Source organism: Vulpes vulpes, chromosome X, assembly GCF_048418805.1.
Source record: "Vulpes vulpes isolate BD-2025 chromosome X, VulVul3, whole genome shotgun sequence".
NCBI lineage: Eukaryota > Metazoa > Chordata > Mammalia > Carnivora > Canidae > Vulpes > Vulpes vulpes.
Window position 1 is genome coordinate 8573711 of NC_132796.1, and position 16319 is coordinate 8590029.

A 16319-nucleotide genomic window follows, 5' to 3' on the forward strand; every position below is an offset into this window, starting at 1 on the left:
ATGGCATATCAGGTAGCAATGTGTATATGAGAATGTGCTTCCAGAATCCAGCAAAGTCTTTTCTCCCAATTATTCTGAGATTTTCAAGGAGGTATCTTGGAAGTGTCGAAATAACCCTCGCCTCCCTACCCCACTACCTGGCACCTGCCACTGTGTCCTCTTCTTTCTGTCTTTTCCTTTTTCTCTCTCACAGGAGTCTCTGAGCTTGCCCAGAGGACCAAACTTTCAGACAAACATTTGCTGTCCTCTCACCCTCACCCCCTCCACACCCCTCTTCCTGTTCAGAGAGGGATCTCTGCTTTGCTCAAGATAGGACCCCTGCCACTATAACAGCCTGTAACACAAGCACTCATCAATAGGCCTTTCTCTACCAAAGTCTTTTGGTGGGGGTGTCTCACATGACTTCTTGGGCCCAGCAGAGAGGTGAAGGTGAATGGCAGCTGGATGTGATAGTATAGGAAGGAGCCATCTGCACTGGGGTGGAGAGGCTCCCAGAAAGCACTGTGCTGTCCAAAACATAGCTATGGGAAAACATCCCAAGTGGGCCAGGAGCTGGTGACTTCCATCTTAAGGAAAACCAAGGCTTAACATATTTTTCAAGACAAAATACCACAATATAAAATCCTAAATTTTCGAAGACTAAGGTATCTGAGAGGTCATGCATTAGGGATACCTCTTTGTTCAAGAGTTCAGCTGCTTGGTTGAGCACAGGTTTGGAACTTAAATTTCCTGGGTCTATTCCTATCAAATTCAACAAATGACATTGGACAAGTCACACTGCCTCCTCATCTATCATATGGCAATAATAATAGAATCTATGCTTCAGGGCTATCATGATAACTAAATTAGTTAATATATGTAAGGCACTTAGAAAAGTGCCTGGTACATAGTAAATACTCAGTAAAGAGGTGCCTGGGGGGCTCAGTCAGTTAAATGTCAGCCTTTGGCTCAGGTCATGATCCCAGGATGCGGGAGATCAGCCCTGAGTCAGGCTCCCTGCTCAGTGGGGAGTCTGCTTTTCTTTCTGCCTCTCCCCCTGCTTGTGCTCTCTCTTTCTCACTCAAATAAATAAAATCTATAAAAAAGAAATAAAAATAACAGTAAAGATAAACCAACCTTCCTGCTCTCTCTTTTTTTAAAGATATTTTTATTTGAGAGAGAGAGAGCGCATACAAGTCAGGGGGAAGGGCAGAGGGAGAGTGAGAAGCAGGAAACTGGGCATGAGGCTCGATCCCAGGACCTTAGATCACCTCTCTTTCTTTCTTTAGATGACTTGTCCAAGCCATCGCAGGTAGGGACTGGCCCATTTGTACTAAGTATTTCATAATGGGCAAGCCATGCTTAAGAATTTGCTTCAGACTAACTCAGGGTCAGCAAAATCTAAGGGGCCAAATAGTCAATATTTTAGGATTTGTGGGCCATGAAGTCTCTGTTGCTACTGCTCAACTCTGCCTTTGTAATGCCAAAGCAGCCCTGGATGATGTGTAAACAAGGGGGTGTGGCTGTGTTACAGTAAAACTTTATTTACAAAAACAAGGGATGGCCAGACTAGCTTTCAGGCCTCTGCTTCCCCTTCCTGCTTAGATAAAATAAGAAGATATGAGTGAGTATCTTTGGTTTCTTTTTTTTTTCCCTTTGGTTTCTTAATAAAAGCTACATATATGTGATATCTGCAAATTAAAATTTATAAATTAGCTATTAAAAAATGTTGAGGGGGGATCCCTGGGTGGCTCAGAGGTTTAGAGTCTGCCTTTGGTTCAGGGCGTGATACTGGGGTCCCAGGATTGATTCCCACATTGGCCTACCTGCATGGAGCCTGCTTCTCCCTCTGCCTGTGTCTCTGCCTCTCTCTCTGTGTCTCTTGTGAATAAATAAATAAAATCTTAAAAAAAAATAAAAATAAATTTTAAAAAATAATAAATGTTGAGGGGTGCCTGAGTGGCTCAATCGGTAAGGGTCCAACTCTTTTTTTTTTTAAGATTGTATTTATTTATTCATGAGAGACGCAGAGAGAAGAGAGAGGCAGAGACACAGGCAGAGGGAGAAGCAGGCTCCATGCAAGGAGCCTGATGTGGGACTTGATCTCGGGTGTCCAGGATCACACCTGAAGATGGTGCTAAACCGCTGAGCCACCCAGGCTGCCCCAAGGGTCCAACTCTTGATTTCAGCTGAGTACATGATCTCAGGACTCTGCATTCAGCAGGGAGTCTGCTTCTCTTCCTTTCCCTCTCCCTCTGCCCCTCCCCCCACTCATGTGTACCTGTACGCACTCTCTCTCTCCCAAATAAATAAATAAATAAATCTTTTGAAAAATGTTGAAAAGTAAGAATCACTTACATTCTACTACCCAGAGATAACTAGAGCTTACATTTTGATGAGTATTCGATGAATATTCTTCTAATAGAAAGATGTTCTCAACATCTTCCCTCGTAGGTCTCTGGGAGCTGGTTTTGTTTATGATTGGCCTAACCTTAAGGGTTAATTATGATAGTTCGTGGGCAAAGCTACTGTCCGGGTCCAGTACCTGTTGCACTAAAGGCCAGGGGAGAAGTGGAGAACTAAAAAATGATAGATTTACTCTTTTCAGAGTGGTCTTCTCTCTTCATTGAATAGCAAACTTCCTTACGTGATGGTCACACTAGTTGCTTCAAAACTATTTAATATCTATGGGACCTAGACTTGTATCACTATGTTAGGTATCTGCTAAAACCTTTTGATCCATATCCCATAAATGTTATACATGCACACAATAAATTCTTAATGATTTGAAAGGTTAAGGTGGGGCACACACGTGTACTTCATTTTTGTCATATTTACATTTCTGAGAATTAATTATGGAGCACATGCTGTATACTAGACACCATGCTGAATACATGTGTCATTTCATTGGATCCTTCCCCAAACTTTATGATATAGACATACTGTTCTCATTTTACAGACCAGTAAACTAAGGCTTCTAGAGATTGAATTCAACTAGAGTTGAATTACTACAACACAGAGGTAAGGGGCAGCCCTGGATTTAAACTTGAGTCTGTGGACTCCTCTTTAGTCTGCATACTTGCTATAAGTTTGTCTGGTGCTAATTATCCCCTTCATTTTTGTTTCACATGATGGTCTTCTTTAGAGTAGGGAAAGTTAAAATTCCAGCTGTGAATTACCTTCGTTCGTCACTTGACAAGCAGAGATGCACTTAAGACAGAGTTCAGTTATTTGCATAGTTATTAGTATGCTGGTAAAGTCCCCTCCTTACACTTGTGATTCCTTCCATCACATTTGTCATTCAGTTTTGCACATGAGAAAAGCTGTCTTTCTCTTCTGGAGGATGCTGACTTTTTGTCTCTGCTTTTGTTGATTGAGACATCCTGGCCCTGCTTTCCTTGGTACTTTGTTCTTCCAGTTATGGTGTTGGCACAAACTGTACCTGCAGCATCATGTTACTCTCCTATGCTAAAAATAACTGAGATCCTGGGTGAGACTTCATATATAATTCATGGTTTTGATTTATTAATCTCTCCATTAAGTCAGAAAATGACATTTTTGCTGGCTGCATTCCAATCTGCATTATCTTAGACATTTAAAATTTGCATTAACTTGAATACCCTCCGTGTGTGTATGTATATGCATGTATGTGTGTTTGTGGTTATAGTAACACCAGAATCATCGCTTGTGTAACTCCTTTAATCTTTCACTTAACCCCTGACTTCAGATTCATAACATGAATGTAATATCAGAAAGAAGCAAGCATCCAAATGAATGTTGATGATAATAAAAATGCAGAACCAGAATGAAAAGGAATAGTTTTGCCTTTTTGTACAGCCTTAAAGATAAATTTATATTCAGCAAGTAAGCAAGGGCGACACTTTGAAGCCCGTTTATTCATTCGGTATGTGTTTATTGAGCTCCTCCTAAGTGCTAGGACCTGTGGTAGGCTGATCAAGATGATGAAGGTACTGTAGATAATAGATCAACTTGTACGCTACCCCCTAAGTCTTTAAAGTAAATTAAAATCCTTTCCTACTCCTACTGATGCATCAGAGTTGGTTCCACTCACCTGAGATTTTAAAAGACATCTCGAAAAAAGTGAACACGTTTGAATTGCTTTTATAAGAGCTAGATTCTGATGGTCACTCCACCTCTTTGGGCTCTACCACCTTCCATGAAACCTTCACCACCACCACCACCACCTCCACCACCACTTTTTGGACATGACCAGTATCCTCAAAGCAGGAAGGGAGGACGTGGTGATAACAGATCAATAAATGAAGGAGGAGTCCCGATACTCTCCCATCTGATTCCATCAACCATCAGCTCTTTGGATTTCTGACACTCTGGTATCCTAAGCACCCTTTGAACAGTGACCATGTCCCACCTTGGATTGAAAACAATTCCACTAAGGGGCACCTGTGGGTGGCTCAGTCGGTTAAGCATCCGACTCTTGATTTCAGCTCAGGTCATGATCCCAGGGTTATGAGATGGAGCCCCAAGTTGAGCTCCACACTGGGTGTGGACCTGCTTAAGATTCTGTCTCTCTCTCTCTTCCTCTGTCCCTCCCTCCCGCCAACCACCTTGACCATGTGTGCTCTCGCTCAGAAAAAAAAAAGAGAAAGAAAAAGAAAGCAATGCCACTTAGATATTGCATATGTAATAATTGTCCTTTTTACTGTTGTTACCAAGTTCATTTATTAACATAAAATAGGCCAATTTTTTAGGAGCTATATCCATAATGGGGATGATGGGTGGTGGTAGATCAAGGCCATTAATGAAACCACACATGTAATCAAAATCTGACATATGGTTTTCATATTATAATGTTTTTAAAAATTTAAAATCAGGGCACCTGGCTGTCTCAGTCAGTAGGTGATGCAACTCTTGATCTCAGAGTCATGAGTTCAAGCCCCATGTTGGGGATAGAATTTACTTTAAAAAATTATTATAGGGGGATCCCTGGGTGGCGCAGCAGTTTGGCACCTGCCTTTGGCCCAGGGCGCGATCCTGGAGACCCAGGATCGAATCCCACATCGGGCTCCCGGTGCATGGAGCCTGCTTCTCCCTCTGCCTGTGTCTCTGCCTCTCTCTCTCTCTCTCTATCATAAATTTAAAATAAATTATTATATGTGTATATATAATTATATATATCTATATATAATCAATAGCCAAGGGAAGTGCATTAATTTTGAGTTTTTCAGTCAAATATGTACTTTTGAAATACTATATTTGTTCCCAGTGATACTCAATATCCTTTCCTTTTCCTTCTTCTGGTAATAGCACCTGTCTTTCTTGTGGGGACCCAAGTCTATGTGATTTCTATGGGACTGACCCTTTCCCATCCCCTTTGCTCCAAACGAAAGGGGACCAAGACCTGGCAAATTAAAGTACTGGCAAATTAAAGTACTGCATACCCCTAGCTAAATAACTGGTTCAAGGAGAAGGTATGACTTCTAAGCCAGCCAGATCCACTCCCCTACCCCCGGGCTTTTTTGCAGTATGGTGGGGGGAAAAGCTCTTGATTTTCTTCTAGGTTTGCCAGGTTTAAGCAGGCCCACCACACAATGTAGCCCAAGGGATCTCCATTCATTAAGGACATGGCAAGCTTTGATCTACCCCTGTTTATCTTTTCTATGACATGGGGAGGAACTGCCTGAAAGTGAGACTGGCCCAGAGGAAAGCATTGTTTAGAGATTATTGTAATGGACAGGTTCACAACATCAGCTGAACCACTGGATTAAAATGGGCTGGAAGTTAGTTGTATTCCTTGAACTTCCTGGTTATGTGAGTGTATGAGTTTCCTATTGCTGCTGTAACGAATAATCATATACTTAGTGGCTTCAAACAACACATATTCATTCTCCTGTAGGTTGGAAGTCAGAAATCTCAAGAGGGTCTGCAGGACTATGTTCCGTCTGGGGCTTTTAGAAGAGAATCCATTTCCTTGCCTTTTCCACCTCCTAGGGGCTGCCTGCATTCCTTGGCTTCTCATCGCTCTGACCTCTGCTTCTTCCATAACCTCTTCCTCTTTCTCTGTCTCTGACCTTCCTGCTCACCTCCTTCCTTTCCCTTAGAAGGCCCCTAGTGATTACATCAGATCTGCCCAGATAATCCAAGATAATCATCTCATCTCAGAAACCCTTAACTTAATCACATCAGCAAAAGTCTCTTTTGCATATATTAGAAGCCTATTTTCAGATTCTGGAGATTAGGACATGAACATCGTTGGGGACTTACCACAACGAACAAATTCATTCCTTTTTAGTTAAAACTGGTCTGAGTTGGAACACTGTCATTGACAAACAAAAGTCTTAAAAAAGCTACATTAAAGAAAATGAGGGGCACCTGGGTGGCTCAGTCAGTTAAGCATCTGACTCTTGATTTCAGCTCAGGTCATGATCTCAGGGTCGTGAGATTGAGCCCCCTGTCAGGCTCCTGCTGGTTGTGGAGCCTGCTTAAGATTCTCTCTCTGTCTTTCTTTCTCTCTGCCCCACCCCTCCTTTCTCTCTCTCTCTCTCTCTCTCTCTTTCTCTCCCTCTAAAAAAAAAAAAAGAAAAGAAAGAAAGAAAGAAAAAAGAAAAGAAAAGAAAATGAGATATGGGAGCAATTTAAGGACATATATATAGATATTTGGAGTTATGAAGCATTTTTCCCCCAGAAAGATGAAAGAATTGCACAGAGAACATTAAATTATACATGTAACTTTAAATGGCTCCAGTATTTTCCTGTCCTTTAATCTCTTTATATCTTTTTTAACCATCTTTTTCACTTCTTTTATGCTACCAACTGGGAATTCTTTTTCACATGCTCTTGTTCTCACTCAAGTTCACCTTTAAAATATCTTGCTTCCTATAGCCTGTTATATGCTACAGAGCCTTTCTGAAATATTTTTTCCTCTTGTTATCCATGTTGCTTTTTCCTTCTCAACTGTCACATCTCTCATTTTTCAGAATATTCATTTTTTTTCCTTCTTAAATTTAGACTATTTTCTCTTGTTTGCTGTTTCTCTGAATTTTTTTTTCTACAGGGCTTTGAGAGTGGGAAATAGGCTCAAAGCTTTATTTTTTATTTTATTTTATTTTTTTAAAGAAAACTGTGTGCTTTTGTTCTAAAGAATGTTTTCTGATAATTCTCTTGGCTGGTATCAAATAAACATGAATTCCCATATCACAATAAATGAGTAAATAAATCTCTCTTCCAAAACTGTTCTTACTCTTTGTTGTTTCTATATAAGTTATATAGCCCTATATTACTTTCCTGAAAAGCTTATAAAATCGTATTTTTAGTCTTTATTCTTGCATACTTCAGTTGCATCCATGTTTAATTGAAATATGATTTTAACAGGGCATTTTGAGGTTTTGCTCATAAGAATATGTAAGAGAGGAAGAATTTTTCCTTGAGCCTCTTGAGGTCCCTGACTGGGTCTGAAAAATCATCTAAGTTGGATCATCAGGAGAAAAGCATACAAAGTGATTTCATGTGAGTTCTACATGACATGGGAGACTTTGAAAGGAAGTGATGCCTCAAAGAAAGATCTGTGTATTTTTATGCTTCGTTTGACAGAGAGTGAGCAGTTGTGGAGGAGTGGGCTCCGTCAAGGAGAATGAGAGAAGTATAGTAAACTGGGGGAAACAGTGAGGCCTGTTTTTTGGGATCCTTCTTCGTGTCCCTTTGTCTTTGGAGTTCAGGATATCCTTTCCCCCAGATATAGGGAGAGCCGCTCTTACCCGAGGGTCTCAGGGCCTGTTTCAGGGGAGAAGGGTGAGGAGGGGAGGAAGTCAGAATGTTCTTCCTGCTTTCGCTGTTTTAATTAAACTCCATCAGCTTAAAATTTGCAATATGCCAAGGTCTGGTATTTTACGGTAGGGTGCCCTGAGCCCCATGAAATACATTGCACAAGCTCCTTATTTACACAATGGAATCTAACTATATTATCTATGGCAATTTATTTTTTTTTCAAAGATTTTATTCATCCATACATGAGAGACACACAGAGAGAGGCAGAGACATAGGCAGAAGGAGAAGTAGGCGGGGCGGGGTGGGGAGAGCCCGATGCGGGACTGGATCCCAGGACCCTGGGATCATGACCTGAGCCAAAGGCAGACGCTCAACCCCTGAGCCACCCAGGCATCCCTATCTATGACAATTTAATCCAAGAATGGAGTTTCTTTTCTCCTTGTACTAACGTGTAAGAAATAACTTCTATATTTTACTTTTATTCACCATTTAATCATTTTTAAAATAAACATCTATAACAAAGTAATAGACAACGAAAATACGAAACAAGTTTTAAATGTGATCTTATTTATCTATATGATTCTGCGACTGCTTTCCAATTCTTATTCTGGTACATTCATGGTTTTATGTTATTTTTTTTCCTTTTTCCTTAATCCGTGTAAATTTTTTTCTGTATCTACCTGATGCACAACACGGTGCATTGTTATACATATTCCAGCTTTGCTCACTTGTCAAGTATCTTTTCTGTTTTTCTTTCTTCTGCTTTGTTTGTTTTTACAACGAACAATACAGCTATAACCAGTCTTCAATATATTTTTAAGTAATTCCTTGGAATATATTCCTAAAGGTAGCAAACCAGGCCAAGCCAAATGGTCATAACTAATTATCTCTAGTAGACTTTTAGTGCTGTCAGAATAAATACCCCAGAGAGTAAATGAAATTTTGATGGAAGGAAGCCTACACAGAGAAGCAAGGAGATGAGGTTATTCTTTGTCACATGAACAATATTAGAAGAAGTGTTTATTCTTTCTTTTTAAATGAGACCAGAATCTGAAGGATTTAGGGGAAAAGAAATAAGATGTATCTCCTTGGGAGGATGTTTCTGGTTTTTGTGATCACTTTCTCTCTCTCTCTCTCTTTTTTTTATGTAGGCTCCATGCCCAGTGTAGAGCCCAATGTGGGGCTTGAACTCACAACTCTGAAATCAAGACCTGAGCTGAGATCAAGAGTTGGATGCTTAACTGACTGAGCTACCCTGGTGCCCCCCTTAAAAAAAAAAGATTTTATTTTTATGTAATCTGTACACCCAACATAGAGCTCAAACTCCCAACCCCAAGATCAAGAGTCACATGTTCTACCGGCTGAGTCAGCCAGGCTGTCTTCTTTCCAGTGTCGTATGCACCCTCACCCGTGGCATTTCATCTTTCATACTCTCTTCCTGCTCCTCCGTCCCCTCTAATGGCTCATTTCCTCATTTCATCCCTTAACTCTGAGCAGCCCTCAATGCTGGCTTCTCCATTCTCTTCCTCATTTACTTCAGACTGTGCCTTTATGTCACACACACATTGGATAATTCTATAGGATCTAAAACTGATTCACAGCCCTTCCCTCAGCCTTATTATCATTCCCACAATGCCTTCTGCTCCCCACCGCTACTACCATTCCCTTTTTCCAAAACCTTATCATTTATCATGTAGGTGATTTAAATTCATTTCTGGATGGTTTCCTTGCTTCCTGGTGGTTTCAATCTTCACTCTTCCCTTGCAAGCTGTGCTTGTCTACACTAGTCACTTAACATTTTTGAGTCTTGATTTATGTACACAGAGTCATGGATGAATAGCTCATTGCCCCTGGCATATCATATATATATCACTGTTTTCCTATTCTTCTAGTCTTTCCTTCTTATAACTCATGCCCCATCAGTATTCCTGTTGTGACAAACAAGTCTGATCACGTCACTCTCAAACTTTACTAACTTCAGTGACTTTCCCGGATCTAGAGGGTAAGGTCTAAACTTTGTGAGAACAAATCAAGCCCTTCATGACCTGTTCACATTTCCTACCTCATCTTCTCCCCTCAGCTGTCAGACTCACTATCCCCAGCCCCAGCACTCTGCTCACTATTTCCCAAACATGCCAAGCCCTTCCAACCTCTGTCTTTGCACATGATGATCTCTCTTTTTTTAAAAACTCTACCCCAACATGGGTCCCAAACTCATGACCCTGAGATCAAGAGTTGCATGTTCTACCAAATGAGCCAGCCAGGCACCCCCATGATGATCTCTTTTTTGCCGAACTTGCAAAATTCCCTGATTTTTTTTCAAGATCTGTTTCAAAGCATCTCTGTTTAAAGCCTTTCCAGATACTTGAACTCTTCTCATGCTCCTGGGACTTTTAATCTTGAGCAAGTGAAGCAATAATTCCGGAACAAAGACAGTGAGTAGTGGGTAGCTGAGACCATCTTGTTCTGGTACCTTCTGCTCAGTGCCTAGACAGCCTTTTTCAATTGAGGTGCCTCATCTCAGCCACAGAAACAGAAAATGATCTGACTGATAATTTTTGCAATTCTGCCAGAGATGGCACATAACTAGTACCATTTTTTTCAAGATCTTATTTTTAAATAATCTCTTCACCCAATGTGGGATGTGACCTCACAACCCTGAGATCAAGTCACATGCTCTACTGACTGAGCCAGCCAGGCACCCCAACTAGTGTCATTTTAGATGCAAAGGAGAGGAGTGAGGTCATGGTGTGTAATGTGTGCTAGAGGGTGGTGGAGCTTAATTTTCTTATGGAACTCAGGTTGGAAGGACTGCTTTGGGCATTTTGGATCTCTCATCTTTTTAAGCCTGATCCTCAAAGCTCTCACTGATGGTATGAGCACCTGGTATTAGGATAGATTCCCTTTATGCCTAAGATAACTAGATTCAGCTTTGGTTGCTAACAAATATGACCCATTTCTGCTTTAGCAACATCAAAGAATATGTATTTGTGGCTGTATGTGTTTATTGAATAATTAGATGAATAACCTTTGGAATGCCTTCATTTTCATTTTTCCCTATACCAGATCAGTCACCACACACATCAGTCTTTATTTACATTGTCACACGGAGTCTACTTTTTGGTTTTGATTCTAGTACCACCATAGTTGCCTAGGTGTTTCTCATGTTGGCTTGCATTCCACAGTCTTCTTCTGATGCCACCATTGACCTCTTTCACTCCTTCCTCTTCAGTGATACTGAACCCATGTCAAAATTTCCCCCAAATAAAAGGACATAATATAATTTCTCTTCCAAACATCATACCAACTGGCTTTCACATTACATTGAAACTCATAGGCCTGCGGGATGCCTGGGTGGCTCAGTGGTTGAGCATCTGCCTTTGGCTCAGGGCATGATCCTGGGGTCCCGGGATTGAGTCCCACATTGGGCTCCCCATGGGGAGCCTGCTTCTCCCTCCGCCTGTGTCTTTGCCTCTCTCTCTTGTGTGTCTCTCATGAATAAATAAATAAAATCTTAAAAAAAAAAGAAACTCCTAGGTCTGGCATTCAAGGTGTCCTGTGATTCAGACTCATATTCTAGGTGCAGATTGCTTCCCCTTCACTCTACTCTGAGCTGTTTCTCTTCTGTGAACACTCTTTTGCTTATGCTGCACATACTATTCCTTCCTGCAACTTATATTATTGACTTTTAAAAAATTTATCAGATTTGGGGCACCTGGCTGGCTCAGTTGGTGGAGCGTGTGACTTTTGGTCTCAGGGTTTTGAGTTCTGGGCCCCATGCTGGGTGTGGAGATTACTTAAAAATAAAATCTTTAAGGGAAGCCTGGGTGGTTTAGTCAGTTAAGCGACTGACTCTTCTATTTTTCTTATTTTAAAAAATATTTATTTATTTGAGAGGAGAGATAGAGAGTGAGTGTGCACGTGCATGGGGGGAGGGGGCAGAGGGAGAGGGAGAAGCAGACTTCCCGCTCAGCAAGGAGCCTGACACTGGGCTAGATCCCAGGACCCCGGTATCATGACCTGAGCCAAAGGCAGACACTTAACCAACTGAGCCACCCAGGAGTCCCTTTTTTCTTTCTTTCTTTTTCTTTTTTTTTTTTTTTTAAGATTTTATTTTTATTTATTTTACAGTGTGCAAGCAGGAGGAAGGGCAGAGGGTGAGGGAGAGGGGAAGCAGACTTCCCACTGAGTGCAAAGCCCAAAGCAAGACTCAACACAGGGCTCCATCTCATGGCCCTGGGATCATGACTTGAGCTGAAACTGAGAGTCGGATGTCTAACTGACTAAGCTTCCCAGGTGCTCTAAGTATCATACTCTTGATCTCAGCTCAGGTCTTGATCTCAAGGTTGTGAGTTATAGTCCCATGTTGGGCTCCATGCTAAGCATGGAGCCTACTTAAAAAATAGAATAAGAGATAAAAAATAAAATAAATAAAATCTTTTTTAAAAAGGTTTTATTTATTTATTTGAGAGAAAGAACATGAGAGAGGGACGAGGAGGGGGAAGGGCAAAGGGAAAAGGAGAAGCAGACACCTTGCTGAGCAGGATGCCCAATGTGGGACTCAATCCCAGGACCCTGGGATCATGACCTGAGCCTGAAGGCAGATGCTTAAATGGCTGAACCACTCAGGTGCCCTACAAACAAAATCTTAAAAAAAATTAATCAGATTTTACCAAATATTCCTCCCAATATCCATGTTCCAACCATTTTGCTTCCTGGCATATTAACCTGTATTCATTGCTTCTTTTTCTGCCTGATTTGCTTTTTAATTTTTCTATTTTCCATACTTAATTTCATCTGGATAATTCTTTTTTTATGTTTAGAATTTTTTACTCTTTTTTTTTTATTTTACTCAATGTAACACACATACAGTGATTAAGAAAAATAAACGAAAGGTGAATTATAGAGTGTTCAAATTCTTCTTTTTTTTAAAATCATTACTGCCTTCTAAAACACCTTAGTACCACATCAAAATCTACCTCCTTCCAGAAACCTACTTGACTCTCTTTGATTTAAATACTCACTCATGGGGCACCTGGGTGGCTCAGTCGGTTAAACATCTGATTCTTGATTTCGGCTCAGGTCATGATCTCAGGGTTGTGATATTAAGCCCCATGTGGGGCTCTGCACTGGGCATGGTGCCTACTTAAGATTCTCTTTCCCCTTCTCCCTCAGCTTCTCCCTGTTCCTCATGTGTGCTCTCTCTTTTTTTTCTAATTTTTAAAAAAGATTTTATTTATTCATTCATGAGAGACTCAGAGAGAGAGAGGCAGAGACACAGGCAGAGGGAGAAGCAGTCTCCATGCAGGGAGCCTGATGTGGGACTCGATCTTGGGACTCCAGGATCAAGCCCTGGGCTGAAGGCAGGCGCCAAACCACTGAGGCACCCAGGGATCCCCTCTCTCTCTTTTTCTAAACAATAAATAAATACTTTTTACAAATTTTATTTCTTACACTCTATTGCCTTGTCTACATAATAGTAAGTAAAATTATCCACTGGAACTCTCTTCATCAAGAACCATTAATTAACCTGTTAAGTATATACTTAAGTGGACAGCAAAGAAGAGACCTTTTAAAAAATGTTTAGGGGATCCCTGGATGGCTCAGCAGTTTAGTGCCTGCCTTCGGCCCAGGGCATGGTCCTGGAGTCCTGGGATCGAGTCTCACGTTGGGCTCCCTGCGTAAAGCCTGCTTCTCCCTCTGCCTGTGTCTCTGCCTCTCTCTGTGTGTGTCTCTCATGAATAAATAAATAAAATCTTAAAAAAATGTTTAGAAGTATTCTTACCCCAGTTTCTTTTCTTTTTTATACCAAATTGCTAAATGCAGTAGTTCCCCCTTATCAGTGGTTTTGCTTTCTGCCGTTTCACTTACCCATGGTCAACCATGGTCTGGAATCAGATGATCCTCCTTTGATGAATTATCAGAAGGTCAGTAGTAGCCCAGTGCTCTGTCACATGCCTATGTCATTCCTCTCACTTCATCTCATCACATAGATATTTTATCTCATATCATCACAAAAAAAAAAAAGGTTGAGTATAGGGCAGTAAGATATTTTGAAAGAGAGACCACATTCACATAACTTTTTTTTTTTTACAAAATATTGTTATAATTGTTCCATTTAATTATTATTGCTGTTAACCTCTTATCTTGCCTAATTGATAAACTCTATTAGAGGTGTGTGTGGATAGAAAAAAAACATTATATATATGCACACACACACACACAACACACACACACATATATATATGTATGTATGTATATATTTATAGGATTTGGTACTATACATGGTTTCAGGCACCTATTGGGTATCTTGGAATGTGCCCTCATGGATAAGGGTGTATTACTATATTTTTTGAAAAAAATATTTTATTTATTTATTTGAGAGAGTGGTGGGAGGAGCAGAGGAAGAGGGACAAGGGGAAACTGCACTGAGCGTGGAGGCTGACGTGGGGCTCAGTCCCACGACCCTGAGATCACGGCCTGAGCTGAAACGAAAAGTTGGATGCTTAACTGACTGAACAACCCAGATGCCCCAGGATTACTATACATTATATATATATATATATTCATTCATTCATTCCACAGCAGATCACTGCTGACTATTAAGAAACCTAGTAACAGGCAAAACCATTTTCAATTCACCGTTGGGTCATTGGCATTGTCAATGGAAGCAGAAAGGCCTTCTATGTGTGTCTAGGAGACTCAATGAGAACATCTTCTGCCACTAAAGAGTGGAGGTTGGGGCAGGGTTGTGTTGGATATATGGGGCTATGTCAGACTTGGAGCATCAGGTATCTCATACCTAAGTTGTCTGGTGGTAAAGAGGGTCTTGGCTGGGAATCATTTGGTTGCAGGAACTAGAAATCTGCTCAAAGAAGGGAGTTGTACATTTACATTATGCAGTCATTCAGACATGGCAATCAAAAGTGGCCAAACTTCCTGAGAATGGGAGAAGGAAAGGTGCTGGGACTGACTTTCTTTATTGCTCTTCAACTCTTTCTTAGCAATTACAGGGTCTCTTCCATTTCTGCTTCTCTTAGTCTCTGCTCTCCAACAATGTTGACTGTTTGTAAAGGGCTCAAAAGGGCCCAAGTTACATGACCTTACAGCTCCATCACCATTGACTAACTACATTTTTGTGACTGAGTTCAAATTCTCAAGTGAAAGAATTTGGCTAATCTTTGGTTTGACAGTGGTGGTTGACCTTAGGCCAAGTGATCATTGTCCACAGCACTATGTTTGGGGTTGGTGCCACATATTATAAAAATAAACACTTGATCTTGTCCTTTCAAGAGGAATTTGAGTGGAATCACACATAGTTTCCAAAGTTTCCACTGTAAAAAGTTCCATGTGGTATATGTATTTGAGATTTCTCATTGAGTAATATAAAAGAAGAGTAATTTCTTTAACACTCTATAGCTATTTCTTTCCTTTCTTCTAATTTTAGTAGCTAGTTCACTATGATATAGGAGAGAAATTGCCAATTTAATCCTAAAATTAACATGTTACTGATGACTGATGTCATCAGTTTGAAATGAAAAAAAAAATGAATTCTAATAATCACATATGCTGTATGTTTCATGGTTAAAAATCAAACTTATTAGAGGCTGGGTACAATTTGGGCTTGAAAATTTAAAAGAACAGATGGAAGAATTGGAGGGGGGTCTTTGGAAAGCTAAGGAAAATATGAAAGAAAATGAAATGTGAGTTTCAAATTAAGGAAGATTATAGGCTTATTTAGCCTGGAGAAGAAAAGACAGAGTAATGATGTGAGAATTTCCCCCAAACATATGAAGGTGAAACAGCGATATATTGAGCTCATCTCTATTGCCTTGGTATAATATACAACAGCATATAGATTTTAATGACAGCATAAACTCAACCTTTCAGACTGCAATGCTACATATAGAGAAATTCACAGACTCTCTTTATAGATAAGACATATAAATGTATCTGTTGGAGCAGAACATGGTACCATAGTCACAGGAGTATAAATCAGACAACTTCATTGAGATTGCCTCAAGCTCTGTAAGGCTGAGGTCAGTTCTATGATACTCTAGTAGAAATGAAAGACAGAAGTAAACAGTTTTTGTAATCACATTTTTCTTCATCAGTTATTCCAGGCATAGCCAAATGAATTGTGCTCTCTAAGGGGCATTCAAAGGAGCAGCAATAGTCACCAATCTCTGGACTTTCTTTGGTAGAGTGGGAATTATAAACTAAGGATGAAAGCCATATTTTTCTCCATAATAAAGTAGAATTCTAAGTGACTCTGTGAGAAGAAAGAAAGGAGAGATGGAGTGACCAGAAGTGGAGAAAAGGTGGTGGAAATGTCAGTTAGAGAAATTAACATACTTTCTTGTAAGTAGTGTGTGGTGTAAGTCATCTTTCTTCACCCCCTCTCATAAAATCATCATAAAATATTTGTCTCTGGTTATTGAGTCATGGAGTTGAATCTGTGTTAAGATGCGTAGAAAATGCTGAGTATAGCCTCAAGGTGGGATTGGACCAGAGCTGAGGTCACTTGTGGAAAGTGTACTATATTCACATTATCTGTATTTATTAACTTAATAGTGGACTATGTAGATATTTCAGTG